Source organism: Pantherophis guttatus, chromosome 1 (genome assembly GCF_059756535.1).
Source record: "Pantherophis guttatus breed Tessera chromosome 1, ASM5975653v1, whole genome shotgun sequence".
NCBI lineage: Eukaryota > Metazoa > Chordata > Lepidosauria > Squamata > Colubridae > Pantherophis > Pantherophis guttatus.
This window is the reverse complement of record NC_142063.1, coordinates 40,583,697-40,599,166: the sequence shown is the minus strand read 5'-3', so window position 1 is coordinate 40,599,166 and position 15,470 is coordinate 40,583,697. Positions and strand designations below refer to the sequence as shown.

Sequence of the window (15,470 nt, the reverse complement as noted above, 5' to 3'; positions counted from 1 at the left end):
AAAAAATACAACAAATCAATCCAGAGTTCTCCCTTGAGGTACAAATGAACAGACTCAAATTACTGTATTCTTGACACACTATGTGAAAGCTTAACTTTCCTGAGAAATACATAACACTGGAAAAGGTAGAACGAAAGAAAGGATAACTAGCAGGAAGCTGTATAGACTCAGTTACAGTTGTGATAGCTAGAAGATCTGAAAGGCCAGGTCAAGGACAGATAATCCCAGGGAAAGTCTGTGTGGTTGCTGAGTTAATACTGACTTGATAGAACTTAATAAATTGATTCAGTAGTTTCAGGATGACTGTTGTATGAGGTAGGAGAAGAGTAAGAAAAAAAATTCCTTCACCTCTCCTAAGTGGCTGTGGGGTGTTTCTAGAAAAGAAAGCAAACTAAAAAGATTTCCAAGTGTTGGATACATCATTCTATCCACCAGTAATATCCTGTTGAATATTTAATAAGTAGGTTTGTTGGCTCTATTGCTGATGCCATGTCATTAGCTACAGAACAGCTGATTGGCCTGGTAGGCATGGAGGTTCATTCTGCTGTCAACCAATGTTCATCATTCCAGAAAATGTAACAGTCAATTCTTGTAAAGTGGTATGAATTGCCTCCAGGACACCACAGCTGTCCACCAATCTGTTTTTTAAAATGTTGCAGTATAAAAGTAGAATTAGTGGTGTCCTACTCTCTATCTTCTTTTCTGCTGTTGTTATGTGCATAAAATCATTAAAGCTGAAATAACCAAAACTTGATTTAGAACAGTGCCCTGGAAAGTTCTGTGCTTAAAACTTTTGATAAGTAACTATATTCAATAGGTAATATAAATTCTTCCCTGTTATTCATGTCTCTTTGTCCCCCTTATTGCCAGCTTTTCCTGCCATTTTGCTAATTAACTGTTTTAGTTTATTTGCTGGTGTTACATAAATACATAATCAAGCTTTATTTTTGCGAACTGATTTGAGTGTTGGACTTGACTTTATCTGGATTGAGTGCAAACTAAATTGAAAATTTAGATCAACAGTGCTGACGCCACTCTAACAGTTCAAATTATGTTTCCAATGATGCAGGAATTGAAGCTTAACCCATGTTCTATGTTTGTACGATATGACTAAATGGGTGAAGTACTTTAATCCCAAACCCTTCTAACTCGATCAGTGAATCAGTTACAGAATTGGCACAACACACTAATTCTGCTGATGATCCAGTTAAGAATATAATCTGAACACTACCAGGTCTCTGAATCTCAAGTTCTATGCAAAATTAGACAAAATCCTCCAAAATGGTCCCCCCCCCTACATATCCCAGTAATGGGCATTTTTGTTATTTCACTGGATTTAATAGCATTTATCAGGTCTGCCAGGTTCAGTTTGGCACCTCCCAGAGTGGATGCAGCCTGAAGTGTGCTTGTGTGTATGTGTCTGAGTTGTCGAATGTGTTCGTGGTGGAAGAGAGAAGCCTGGTGTCGGCTTAGTCTGATGCGGGGGCAGCATGGGAGTATAAGCCCTAGGCCCAGCTTTGTTGGGTCTTGTGGTGCTGTGAATGCAGATAAGCATCCTTATGATGCAGAATGAAAGGAAACCAGTGACTATTCATCGGTTGAAGCTAGTGGAATTTGGCAACTGTTACTGTGGTACAGTGATCTGGACTGAGGCTGGTAGATGTCTTTTGGAAATGGAGATAGTAGATAAGAGTTAAGGCCCTTTTTTGGTACGCAGCCCTCTCATCCCGAGGACGGACGCTGGCTGATGTCGTTTAGACAGACCAAGCAAAAATGGATGATGGACGCTGTGTGGAAATCCATGAATGGAAGCCGGGGCATGATTGTGGATGGATGGAGTGTGACTGTGTGTGCGGATGGGCGGTGTGCACCATCCCAGAGTGGATGCAGCCCGCAGTGTGCTTGTGTGTATGTGTCTGAGTTGTCGAATGTGTTCGTGGTGGAAGAGAGAAGCCTGGTGTCAGCTTAGTCTGATGCGGGGGCAGCATGGGAGCATAAGGCCTAGGCCCAGCTTTGTTGGGTCTTGTGGTGCTGTGAATGCAGATAAGCGTCCTTATGATGCGGAATGAAAGGAAACCGGTGGATATTCACTGGAGGAAACCAGTTGAATTTGGCTGCCGGGTCTGAGGTACAGTGTTCCGTCCCGAGGCTGTTGGGTCTTTTAGAAGATGCATGTTGCAAATGGGCTGTCCCACTCAGTGTACTTTGCTTTGTTTGCAGCATGACCCTGGGTAGTCCGGACTATTCCTGGATGGAAGCTGACAACGGAGCATCGATGAACAGAGGGCACTAATGGTCAAACTTGAGATGGCTAATAGAAAGGCAAGTTCCATGGAAAGTTTCTAAGTGGGATGGGAAGATTGTAGCTAATATACTGTCGTCATGTAGTTTCCTTCCAATATGTACTCCCCCAAGCTGTTCTCTCAATTGGCTTGAAAGTTTGCAAAGAAGTGCTTGGAATTATCCCCCCATTGAGTTATAGAAAATAGTATTGATTCCTGGAAGGAATCAGGCAGTCCTGTTTATAGGCAAGAAGGAATCCAGTTGTATGGAATAATATAATGCTTACTATGCTGGCCCCCTGCATACAGCCATTTCATTGAATGATTGATGACGTATCAACAAGGTGGTGTCGATGCTTAACCCCTCGATCCAATCTGTTCCTCTGAAATTAAAGAAAAGCCTTGGAAAACCCTTTTCTTGCTTGAGTTGTGCCAACCTCCTTGGGAACTCTTTCCATTTGCATAGCTGATTTCTGATTTCTGCAGGCACCACAGTGGATCCGTCTTGCAGGTTTCAGGTTAGCCTCCATTTAGTGACATCTGAGCAGTGTTCCCCAGCTCATCCTTATCTCTGCAGAAGGTTGAGGTTTCTTCTTGGGGACAGGATTAGGACAAGTGAAACTGGACCTTTGAAAGAGGGTTTCCTCAGAAGGGGAAGGGAAAGGGGCTATTCCTGCTAAAATGGGGATATTTGGCCAATTGTCCAGAGGAAGCGAGCCCTACTCTGAATCTGCTCCATAGGCTCACGAGGACATTTTTGCAAAGCAAACCTAGCAACTTGCCTCCAGTGAGGTATAGCCCAAGTATATCCCTTTTCCATCGCTTGCTCTTTATTTATTTTTTTTGTCCCCCATTTCTCATTCTAAGGGCAGTCCTCCTCCCAAGGCTCAGGGTTACAGAGTAAAACCCACCCAGAAGGCCCTTGGAATCGTTTTCCAATACCGCCCCCAAACATCACCGAGGGAGGCCATGGAACATCTTTGCAAAAGAGAAACAGAACCTGGTTACCTAGATTTATCTGGTTATTAAGCCAAACTCCGTGTACAGAGCGGTATCTGTTCCCCTTTTATGCCATGATTGTGTTTGTTGGGGCACAGTCAGGGCCATTGACAGCTCCCAGAACTAAAGTCCCACTTTACACGCAGCACTAGCCAATCCAGCCTGGGTAAGGTCTCCGTCATTAATGTCCTTTCTTTGCAGAAAGTTTCTTCTGCCAGTTTCTTCAGAATGGAACTTCTTCAGCAACTAAAGTCAACCCAGAGGAGCCCAAAGGTAGAGCGGAAGAGACGGGATGGAAAGGCAAGTTCTCTAAAAGACTTGCTGAGTGGAACGGCTCATTTGCAGCATGTAACCCTAACTGAATGCCCTTCCCATGTTGTTGAGGTCAAAAATCCTATATTGCTTTAAAGGATTTATTGTGACATGACCTTATGCAATCAAGAGTGTTTCATTCTAGGTTCCATCGATCAATCAGATTTCATTTTTTCCCCCTTCTCTTGCAGTAGGCTCACCCATGTAATCTTTTGGAAACTGCACAAAACATCACCTTATATTCGGATTAACTTAACAAGATACTGAAAAAATTTCAATGCATCAACTCATGCAGGGTTCCACAGCCTGTGGCCCATGACCCACTACCGGGCTGTGGCCTAATTGCTACCAGTCTCCATGTGTAGCCAGCCGAGGCACATACATTCACATGTGCACTCAGTCTCGCTAGCACACTTGCGTCGAAGGCGGTTGCGGGCCCAGTCACATAAGAATGGTCACTGGTGGTTGTGACTCCACTCACACATGCTTCATCACAGGTGGTTGCGGTGCCTCATGCATGAGGATTATCATGGGCGGTTGCCGCCCCACTCGTTCATACATCATCGCGGACGGTTGCGAATGTTGTCATAGGTGCTTGCAGCCCCTTTGCCCAAACATCTCTGCAAACGTCATGGGTGCTCATTCATGTACCTTCACAAATGCTTGCCTTTCCCACAATATCATCCTCTCTTTCCTTTTCCCCCTGCTCCTGGCTGCCAACCCAGAAATGTTGGGGAACTCTGATCTAGTGGGCAGCAAATCTAACCCTTGAAGTCTTAGACACTTCATAATACTGATGTTTTGAAACTGCTTTTCTCTGCTGTATAGTTTCATTGTAATAAAAGTTTTCATTAACAATAGTATTTATTCTTTGCAGCATATAACAACCACTACCACCAGAATAAGAAAAAAAACACTCAAGGAAGTCTAGGTCTAAGCAATGACCAGAGATCATTTACAACTTCACCCTCTTCTATATCTAAGGGTCTACCACAAAGAAGAGGGGGTCAACCTATTCTCAAAAGTAGCTGATAAGAAGCAATGGATGGAAGCTAATCAAGAAGAGAACCAACCTAGAACTAAGGAGAAATTTCCTGATGGAACAATTAATCAGTGGTATCACTGGCTTCCAGAAGTTGTGAGTGCTGCAACACTGGAGGTTTTTAAGAAGAGATTGGACAACCATTTGTCTGAAATGTTACAGATTTGAGCAGGGGTTGGATTAGAACACCTCCAAGGTCCCTTCCACCTCTGTTATTCCCCTTTTTCTTTTTGCAATTCCACATAAATCTATAATGTCTACATATGTTCTGACAATCCTCTGACAACCCCTGGAAAGGGCTAGGAGTTTGAAAACCCAGATTTTAGTTTACTTTCCTTTATGGAAGCTATTTGAGACTTCGGGTGAATCATTCTCTCTTGCAGTGTAACTATCTCACAGAAGTGTTGGAGAGGAAAATAGGAGGAAGAATACTGTGTATGCTGGCCAGAAAGCTTGAATGAAAGGTGGAATGTAAATCCAGTAAATAAGTAAACAAACAAGTAAATCCCTCTACTGCAAGGGCCTTTCTCTTGGTGTGAACAGTGGACTAATAATATTAGTTTAATGTACAGACTCTGCCCAAATGAAAATGCATTTCATTTTCAACTTCGGTTAAAAACATACAATTGCTCTGCTCACAAAGCAAACTGTGCCCATTAACATAGTACTGTGGTTCATAAAAACTACTGAGAAAACTATTGTTTTTCTCACTGTCAGACTTGATTTTGTTTTAGTCTAACATGTTGTGCAAATTCAGTCAAGGGATTGGCAAGTTTCTCTGTGGACAATGGGCTGTGCCAAGGATCTGATCTCCGTGATCAAAGGAAATTTGAAACCTCTTTGAATATATAGTTGTAAGGCTTTCAAAATGGATGCCAGCTCAGAAAAGAGACTTCACAATGACTATAGGTATTTCTTGATTTATGACCATTTATTTAATGACCATTTGAAGTTATGATGCTGAAAAAAGTGATTAAAAATTGGTCCTCACATTTATGATGTCCCTGTGATCATGTGATCAAAATTTGGGTGCTTGGCAACAGGAATGTATTTGCAGCAATTACAGCATCCTATGGTCATTATTGTGACCTTCCCAGGGTGCTTCCGAAAAGGAAAGTCAATGGGGAAAATGACGTTCACTTCATGACCATATGATTCACTTTATGACAATGACAAAAAAGTGGTAAAATTAGGCATGATTCGTTTAATGATTTTATCGGTTAGTAATAGAATTCAGGTCCCAATAGTGCAGTGTTTCTCAACCTTGGTAGCTTGAAGATGGGTGGACTGCAACTCCCAGAATCCCCCAGCCAGCAGCGCTGGCTGGGGGATTCTGGGAGTTGCAGTCCACCCATCTTCAAACTTCCAAGGTTGAGAAACACTGCAATAGTGATTGTAAATTGAGGACCACCATACTCCATTGTTTCAGGGCATAATAACAGAATCTTAAAAGCCTGACAGTGTTTTCCCCCTCTCCTCTTATATTCAAGAGAATCAAGGTAGGGCAATCTTTCTTAACCCTCTTCTCTTTCAGGATCAAGACATTTTAGCCACTTTTGCATTTCTTCTTCAAGGTTATCTCTGTACTCCTCTACATGTAGGGTTATGAGACATCTGGGAAAAGGAGAATGTGTTTTCCTTTTTGTCCTCATGTTCTCCATCTAGCAGACATAGCCTTAAAATCAAATGTTATCTGGCTTCTCAAGTACAGTATATGATCATGAGCAACGTTTCCTTATGGCACAGTACTTCTCTAATAAGTGCTAACCACAAGTTAATAAGCTTAGCCTCTGTGACCTTACTTAATTGATTAATACTGCTCCCCTGCGTGAGCTGGGGCCTGCAATTGGCAAGACCTTCATCAGTTAGACTCTGAATGCTTTTGTCTCTACCCTGGCTCTAGCATATTCTTAAGATTGAAAAAATCATCTTTCTGAGGCTAGAGAAAGTAATTTCACATACACGTAGGACTAAGCATTTGTTTCTCTTTTCTTGAAGTTTTTCTCTATCATTTCTGTCAGAGATTCCAAGAAATTTGAAACAATTAATCTGTTCTCCTTTCCCCCCATTTGTCTTCCTTTCCAATTGTCCATGTCCTCCTCTGTTCAAATATCTAGTAACTCCAGCTACACTTATCCAACATCCAAATTCAAACGTGCCAATATTCTCTATCCTGCTTCTTCAAAGTCCAAATTTGGTTCTATAGAGTGTCACGGGCAAAATTATCTCCTATACGATTCTGACCTTCATAGATATACGAAGTATTGCCTCAACGGGGCAAGGAGGGGGAAAAGCATCTAAAATCCCCAGGATGCAAAGCCTGTAGATGTTCTTCTTGGATGGGGTTATTATTATTATAATTAGCCATGATGGTAAAAAATGAGCCATTCTGAAAATTGCTTTCTGCAGTGCCTGATTGTTCCATCACACCCCAAGTCTTCAATAGTAATCCATGTGGAACAAAGATACTTCATAGCAGTGAGTAGAGTTGGAGGAGGAGGCTGACATCCGGTTTCCAGTATGCTATAATTTGCTTGACAATAAAACTGTTTGAGAATAGTATTACTAGAAGAAAAACAGTGGCATTCCATGATTAACATTACAATTACATTCACAAGCTGTTTTCCTCCCAATGTTTATTCAGGAGGCATGTTCAATACAGCTGGGAATTTCATTGTTAACTGATGAGCAAAACAGCCTTGCAGTGGAATTAAAAAAAAAAAAAAAACTTCAGGTTCAAGAATTTGAATATTTGCTGGCTGCAAATTAATATGGGAATGAAACACCTGCTAAACCTATACACATGGTGGGGATGTATAGAAAAGCAATGCTGTTTAGACAGGACTGTATCACTACTATTGAAGTTTCTCCCAGATGCAAAGTCTTTGGAGGTTCCTTCTGCATCAAAGGTGGTCCTACTTTTGGCAAACTGACATAGCTCCCTGAGTAGGTTTTTGTGCCACAAAAAGGCAGGACATCAGTGGTGGTATTTATCCGGTTCTATCCAGTTTTGGAAACCGGTAGCAGCTGCGGGAGGCTCCGCCCACCTGCCCGGACATCATCATGTCCCGTTTTTGACACTCTGTGCATGTGCGCGCTCCCATTTGTGAACCGGTAGCGAAAGTAAATGAATATCACCCCTGCAGGACATGGTCAGTTATTTGTTTCCTGTTGCATATTTATTAGCTTCGACCTCTCAAATAGACTCTCAAACAGTCTGTTACAGACAGCACTTCTTTTGAACCTGATTGGGAAAATTGAGGTAATCTAAATTTCCTTAGTTATAATTTTATCAAATTAAGCCAAATCTTTATTATATTTATTTTTGTTTATCCTATTTGTTTTCATTGCAGAGTGCTTTTTGTAGAAGACCCAAGAACTTGTCATTAATGTATAACTTCTATGTTTTTGTTCAAATTTGTATCTTTCTGAATAATCGTAATTTCTCAATTTTAGACAAATATGAAAAAGAGCTCCTATCTTATTGATAAAGTGACATCAAGGCAGTGTCAATGCTTAGTGACCGATGCTTTCTGAAGCAATCTATCTTTACCTTGGTCATTTAGGTGTAGTAATTGCTCTTGTAAATTCAAATTGCTTCTAATCATATTCTCATTCCTTTGATTTTTCTCAGTACTATGAATATCCCAATGGAGCTGAATCTTTGTCTAAAATATGATAGTTTGAGCCTGGTCAATCATGCCTCAAATGAAATAAAGAAAATTATTCTATAGGTCATCAAAACCAGACCAAGCCAAACCAAACTCCTAAAACCCACAAATAAACCCATAGCAATCAATGCTTTTTTAAAAAAAGGTGTCTGATTCCCAGATTCATTTCCAATCAAACTCTATTGATTCAAACTTTATTAATTACCAGCATTTGTATGCACATATTCATGTGACTCTAGATAATTTACAATGTACTGAATAACAACAAAAAGGCAAGTAAAATTCAACATTTAAATAGAATTTTCCATTCAGAATATCCTATAGAGCAGGGCTGTCAAACTTGCGGCCCGCAGGCTGGATGTGTCATGCACTGGCCACATCCACACCAGTGGTGGGTTGCCCCCAGTTTGCACCGGTTCTATAGAACCGGTAGTAAAACTGGTGGGAGACTCCGCCCACTGACCCCGACATCATCAGAACATTTCTGTGCATGCGCAGAAGAGCGTGTGGCCCCGTTGCGAACCGGTAGTAAAGGTAAGAGGAACCCACCCCTGGTCCACCCCTGGTTTAGCGAAGGGGAAAAAAGTCCTGATACATCACGTGATGATGACGTGACAAAGTGAGAATTTGACACTCTGCTATAGAAGATGATTGCTTTAAAATGACAGCTCTGTGAAGGACAAAACAGTGGAAATAAATCTAATCTTAGAGAACATGCTGTTTTACAATGAGGAGCTGCTATTGAGAATGTCATTTCCTGGGTCCCACTCTTCCAGTCTCTTGTGGAGTGGGCACCATGTCATTTTTTTCTCTTAGACCATATAAGGCAAGTTGATTTTACAGGGATTAGACAGCCTTGAAAGTAAGAGGAGCCCAAGCCATATAGGTCTTTGTGGGTCACCACCAGCACCTTGAACTAAACATGGAAGGCTGCTGGCAACCAATGCAAAATAAGTGTTATTCTGTTGAACTAGCAGGCACTGCAAGCAAGCAGTTATATATTGTGCCATCTGCAACTTTTGATTTGCCCCATGTGAAACTGCTAACAGCAGTTTAAATGACCAATATTTTTCCCTTTTTCAAACTTAATGAAGTAGGAAATAATATCTCTGTACATTTATATATGTTGCCCAAATATCCAATACAGTGTGAAAACTACATTTATTATGTTATGTTATATAATTGGAAATGATGAAATTTAAGTACCTCTTCTAGTTCTGTATTTCTTGATTTCAAGGCCCATTCCCTCCTGCTGAGTTGAACTGTTTTCTACCCATGCTTGAGTCAACAGAAAGCTCTATCAATATGAAGTAGTATTTCTCCCTTGCTGATCTATGTCCTGTCTCTACTGTCTCTGTTTCAAAACAGACTCTTTCTCATAGATAAGGGGTAACAAAGTCAAAAAAGCTTTATTCAGATTGAAGATGCTCTTGGATAGGGCCTCGACAAAAGGAGGACAGTACTATAATGTGGATACAGCTGAGGACTCATAGACCAGGAATGGTGATAACATCATAGTTACATGGTATGAAAACAATGTTATATGGGCATTGTGGGTGTGTGAGAGTGTATACTGTACGTGACAAATTTATAGGCCACTTAAGTTCAAATAATTTCGAATGGCTTCACAAAATTAGAAACACTGAAATATATGTAAGGCAGTACAAAATATCACCCATAACTGTATGTGTTTAGGAGGAATCACAAAAAATCCAACATGTTTTTGCAACGCCAAAAGAAATCAATAGCTGGTGCTTGGGAAAACAAGCAGGTTTTTAAAGTTTGCCAGAAGGCAGACATGTTGGGGACTATGCAGATCTTTGCAGAGGAGAAAAACTATTCCAAAGGGCAGATGCAATAACAGAGAAAGACCACATCTTACATCCAACTAAACAGCATTGTTTGATTGACAGCACCCAAAGCAAGCTAACTATTGGAGTGAATAGGATGGAATGACAATCTTCAATTAGCTAGACTGTATGATGCTTTAGGACTTTTTAGAGCAAAGCAACATGAATTGCAGCTGGAAACCAATTGACAACCAATGAACCTCAGATTGTAGGGGTGTAATATGGATCTAGAGAAACTTGCCAATTTATGCTCATAAAGCTGCATTCTGGACCAGCTGTAATTTCCAGGGGAACTATATATAGAGTGCCTCATAGGATTCATTCAGTGGTGGGATTCAAGTCATTTAACAGCCGGTTCTCTGCCCTAATGATTTCTTCCAACAACCAGTTCACCAGACTGCTCAGAAAGTTAACAACTGGTTCTCCCGAAGTGGTGTGAACTGGCTGAATCCCACCACTGGATTCATTCCTCTCCATCCAGGAATGGACAGAACTGGTCACTGATTGTCTCTCTTGTAAGAACTGCAGCGGGGAACTGCAGATTCATGAGTTGTAGAACGCTGTGCACACACAAATGGTAGCCAGAGGTTGGCTAAAAGTATGTAGCTTTCTTACTTGATAGTGAACAGATATCTAAGTAGGGAGCCCCTTCTAATGTATCTTGGATATTGACTTCTGTTCTGTATAGAATTTCATTATATTTCTTCATTTTTCTTCAATTATCTTTGAATTAGTTACTGTCTGTCCATTAGAGTCCTTTAGCATATCATCAATTCAAGGATAGTACCTTCTGAGTTTGGAAGGAGACTGTCAGCATTCTGATGCTGCCATAAAAAGGAGGAGACAAGGCTTGACTTTTCACCTACTTATTTTCTCTGTAGATAATATCCCCTAGGAGATGGGATGGGAGGGGGGAACATTCCTGTGGGGTGAGGTCAGAAGCTGGGGAGACTGACTTGGAAGATGGCCAATGAGAAGATGAGAATTGGGGAACGGAAAGGGAAGGGTTTGGGGGTCAGGGGGTTAGTATCGGCTACGACAAAGTCGGGGCCAAATCTGTTGTGCTCAATAAATGGAATATTTCAGCAAAGATTAATTGTTTGGGAGTGCAATTTATTTGAGATGACATCGAAACCTGACAGAGACTTTTGTTGCCTGTTCCCATCTTTGATATCTTTACAGATATCATTTTAACGCTACTTCTTGTCTGTTCTCCTTTTGACATTTTGTTAAATTTCATTTTGAGATTTTTGTGTTTCTTGGCTTTGGCTTCTCTTCTTAGCAATTTCCACTCTTTGTTCTGACACCCAGTTTGCTTTCTGAACTTTGGCAGTCTCTTTTCATATTCAACCTTAATTATCTCTTTAACTTCATTCTACAGTTCCTCTGGTTCTCCATCAATGGGATTTAGGACAAATCTTCAAGGTACTTCAATACAAATAGTTTGTCGTGCAATGGTTTTAAATTGACTTTTTCAAAAAGAAAAACAAATCACTCTTGGCAAAGTATTCAATAAGACAAATATGAATAAGAAATGGAAGCATCACTAATTGGACACCAGAGTTTAATGACACCGGGCTACGGACCAGTCAGGAAATACTTATCAAGACATGTGAGAAATTGTGTTTTAAATTGTAATTACAAAAATGGCAACCATGAAATTAATGGAACTTCTGTTTTTTATACTACATGAATATTATATCGGTAGGAGAAGAAGAGTCAGAGCCTGAGGCTGGAGTCAAAAGAGGAATCAGCCTGAAGTCATTATGTACCCACAAGCAATCCAAGTCCCATCCCCTTGAATTCTGTTAACTCTTATTTAGCACCAATTTAGTACTGACTGTTAGTTGACTAGATTCTTCTGTATAGGCTTGAGCAACAAACCAGCTTAAATGGAACTTAATGTGATCCTGATTCTTTGTGCCTTATAATATCAAGTTAACATTTTGTACTTATTACTAAAATATATTTTCATGATTTTTTTTAAATTTGATTTATATGCCGCCCTTCTCCGAAGACTCAGGGCGGCTTACAATGTGCTCAGCAATAGCCTTCATCCTTTTGTATATTTATACAAAGTCAGCTTATTGCCCCCACAACTGGGTCCTCAATTTACCTACCTTAGAAAGGATGGAAGGCTGAGTCAACCTTGAGCCTTGGCGAGATTCGAACCCTGCAGTAATTGCAGGCAGCTGGTCTTAATAACCAGCTTAATAACAGGGTGCCTTAAACCCCTGTACTACCAAGGCTCTTAGATTTTCATATCTCTATGAAAAGCTTGCCATCCTTACGAGGTCAGTTAAGATGAGGACCCAGATTGTTGAGGGCAATATTCTGACTCTGTAAACCATTTAGTGAGGGCTGAAAAGCACTGTGAAATGGTATATAAATCTAAGTGCTATTGCTATATTGCTTTTCTTTTTTAAAAAAATCCTTTCTGACACTTGATGGCAAAAAACATTGTAAATAATGTAAATGAATGCTCTGGTGGCTGCCTGGTGATATTACTATAAAACTTTTCTGAATGTAGAAGTGTAGTGAGTTTGAGGAATGAAAGGATATTGGCTGTAAAAATGCATATAGAAAGATTAGGTGGTGATAGCCTCTGTGGGAGGGCCTGATGCTTAGACTACAGATGTGGTATATGATCTGTTTTCAAATGGAAGTAAAATATTGAAGCTAAACAGAGGAGCTGGAAAGCAAAGGAATGATGATAATTTCTCCCAAGAAGGAAGACTTCCATGGATTGTAGAAGCGCTGCAAAAGATTATAGAACGTCAGTAATGTGCATTTTGGAGACAAAAGGATAGGGAATAGAGCAGTGATGGCGAACCTTTTAGACACCGAGTGCCCAAACTGCGTGAGCACACATGCCCAAACTGAAAAGCGTGTGTGCACATTTGAACACACAGGCATGAACATGTGCACATGCACAGCAGAGACCCGAAGACCAGCTGGCTGATGGGAGGCAGAGCATCACAACACTGGCAGTGCGGCAAGAGGTAAGATCTTTTTCTTTCGTGAGCTTCTGTTTCATCATTTGCAGGGAAACGGAAGCTCATGAAAGAAACGCCATGGAGATCTGACCTGGGGCAACGGTGTGCGTGCCAGCAGAGAGGGCTCTATGTGCCACCTCTGGCACGCGTGCCATAGGTTTGCCATCACAGGAATAGAGGGAGAATTAAAGTTTAGGTAAGGCTTACTTTGTGTATAACTCTACATTCTGTTTGATAAACATTATCAATTACATCTGAAGTGACTGGGTTTAATTGTGGAATTAAAATAATGGGTGATCTATTGTTTGCATCAATGTATAATAGCTGGAACCCCTAGGATAGCTTAATGGGACCAGAACCAGTGTGTTAACATTACAAGGAGGAAAATTCAGGCTTGACAGCAGGAAGAACTCCCTGATTTTACAAATTGTCAGCTTGTGGAACAAACTGTATATGAAGCAGCGAGTTCTCTTCTGCTTGAAATCTTCAAAAAAGGCTACATGGCCTTCCACAATTTGTGTGTGTGTGTGTGGAAGAGGGGGAGGGAATCCTGCCAGTTTTTGACTTCTGGTGAGTGTCTGGACCAGTCTCTGTAGTTTTCTTGGCAAGGTTTCTCAAACGTATTTTGCCATTGCTTGCTTCCTAGAGTTGAGAGAGAGTGACTGACTGGTTCAAAGTCACCCAGAGGAATTTGTGCCTAAAATAGGGCTAGAACTCATGGTCACCCAGTTTATAGCCTGTTGCCTTAATCACTAGATCAGAGTCTACACTAAACAGGTGACTAGAATCAATAATCTCAAAGATGCCTTCCAGTTCTATGATTTGATAAACAAGGCGTAATCTTAATAGCACTGAGGGATTGGCTAAATTAGGGAAAGTGTTACAAAAAACAGGAGGACATTGAAAATATTTCTGGCATGAAGAATAATTACATAATTTAGGGATTTAGGGACTAATGCAACCCTATCAAAGATTAATTTGGATATATCACTATCTCAAAAGTCCAGATTTCTGTTCATTAAATTAAAAGAGGAGTAAGAATCAATTAGAAAAGAGCCATAGTACATTTTTTTAATGTATGAGTACTACTATGAGACTATTATATGCACCAAAATGGCAAGATTCTGAAATGCCCACAAGGGGTAATGCTTAGTAAAGGTGACAGAACTGGCAGAAATGGTGAAATTAACTTGTTTGATTAGCGAATGATCAACAAGTACATATATTTGAGACTGGAAGCCACTTATAGGCTTTTGGCTGAAAAAGAGAACAAATGTAGCGATTATGGGCCAGAGAATTAGAAAGGGTAGCTGGTTGAAAGAAGGAAATTATGCTGTAACCTTAAAGAGAGGGAATAAAATATCCTTTCCTTTCCTCTATTTTTTCTTATTTATTCACTACTTTTCCTCATTTTTTTTTTGGTTTCTTTTTAAATATTTGTATAGTTTTTATCTTGTTTTAACTCAACGTGGCAAACACACAAAGTATTTCATCCTCCTCCTACTTTCCCCCACAACAATCCTGTGAAGTGAGTTAGGCTGAGAGAGAGTGATTGACCCAAAATCACCCAGCCAGCTTTCATGCCTAAGGCAGGCCTAGAACTCATAGTCTTCTCATTTCTACCCTAGTGCCTTAAATCAATCTTGAAGTGTTATAAGAGAGATGTTATAAATTGAGATTAAGAAAGTGTTTTAAAAAATCAAAATCTGTCAGGAAAAACCTGACATACAAAGGGATGAATTACTATTGCTATAAGAGCTACACATACTATACAGATATTCCTCAAGTTACGACAGCTCAATTAGCGACCATTCAAAATTATGACACACAGCCTTCACAAAAAAAGTACTTATGACCCAGTCCCAAAGTTATGATGTTGCAGCACCATAGTGGCCATTCGCTTGTACGACCAACCACAGAGACTCTGCAGCATGTCCCCTGCTTAATTCCCCCTTCCCCTATCCTGCTTGGCTGAGTCTCCACAGGCAACTGAACTTGCTTTGTGTAAAGACTGTAGAGATTCTCAGTCATCCAGGTCATGGTTGTCCCAAAAGTGCTTTTTACAGGAGGCAACTGGACTTTCCTGTTTTTTCTTTTGAAGATTCTTTGCTTTTCATCCAAGAAGCTTCTTCAGTTCTGACAGGATAGTAGAGAACTTTTTTTCTCGAAAAAAAGTCTGCACAGCAGAAAGTTTTGTTATCCAATAATTAAGCAATTTGCACTAAAATAAAAAGGGTCTTAGACACTTTAATAATCGTGTAAATTGGTGAAAAAAGTTTATAAAAGCTCCATGTGCTAAGTGTAACAATTACAGGTAG

At 40.4% G+C, this 15,470-nt stretch overlaps 1 long non-coding RNA gene across 1 annotated transcript; it reads left to right on the top strand.

The window, feature by feature from the left end:
• The first annotated feature begins 2,224 nt into the window (after window positions 1–2,224).
• LOC148116394 (uncharacterized) lies at window positions 2,225–5,629 on the top strand. The gene is made up of 3 exons (XR_015733510.1): window positions 2,225–2,322; window positions 3,483–3,581; window positions 4,471–5,629. It is a non-coding gene; the product is annotated as an uncharacterized LOC148116394 (long non-coding RNA).
• Window positions 5,630–15,470: the final 9,841 nt, after the last annotated feature.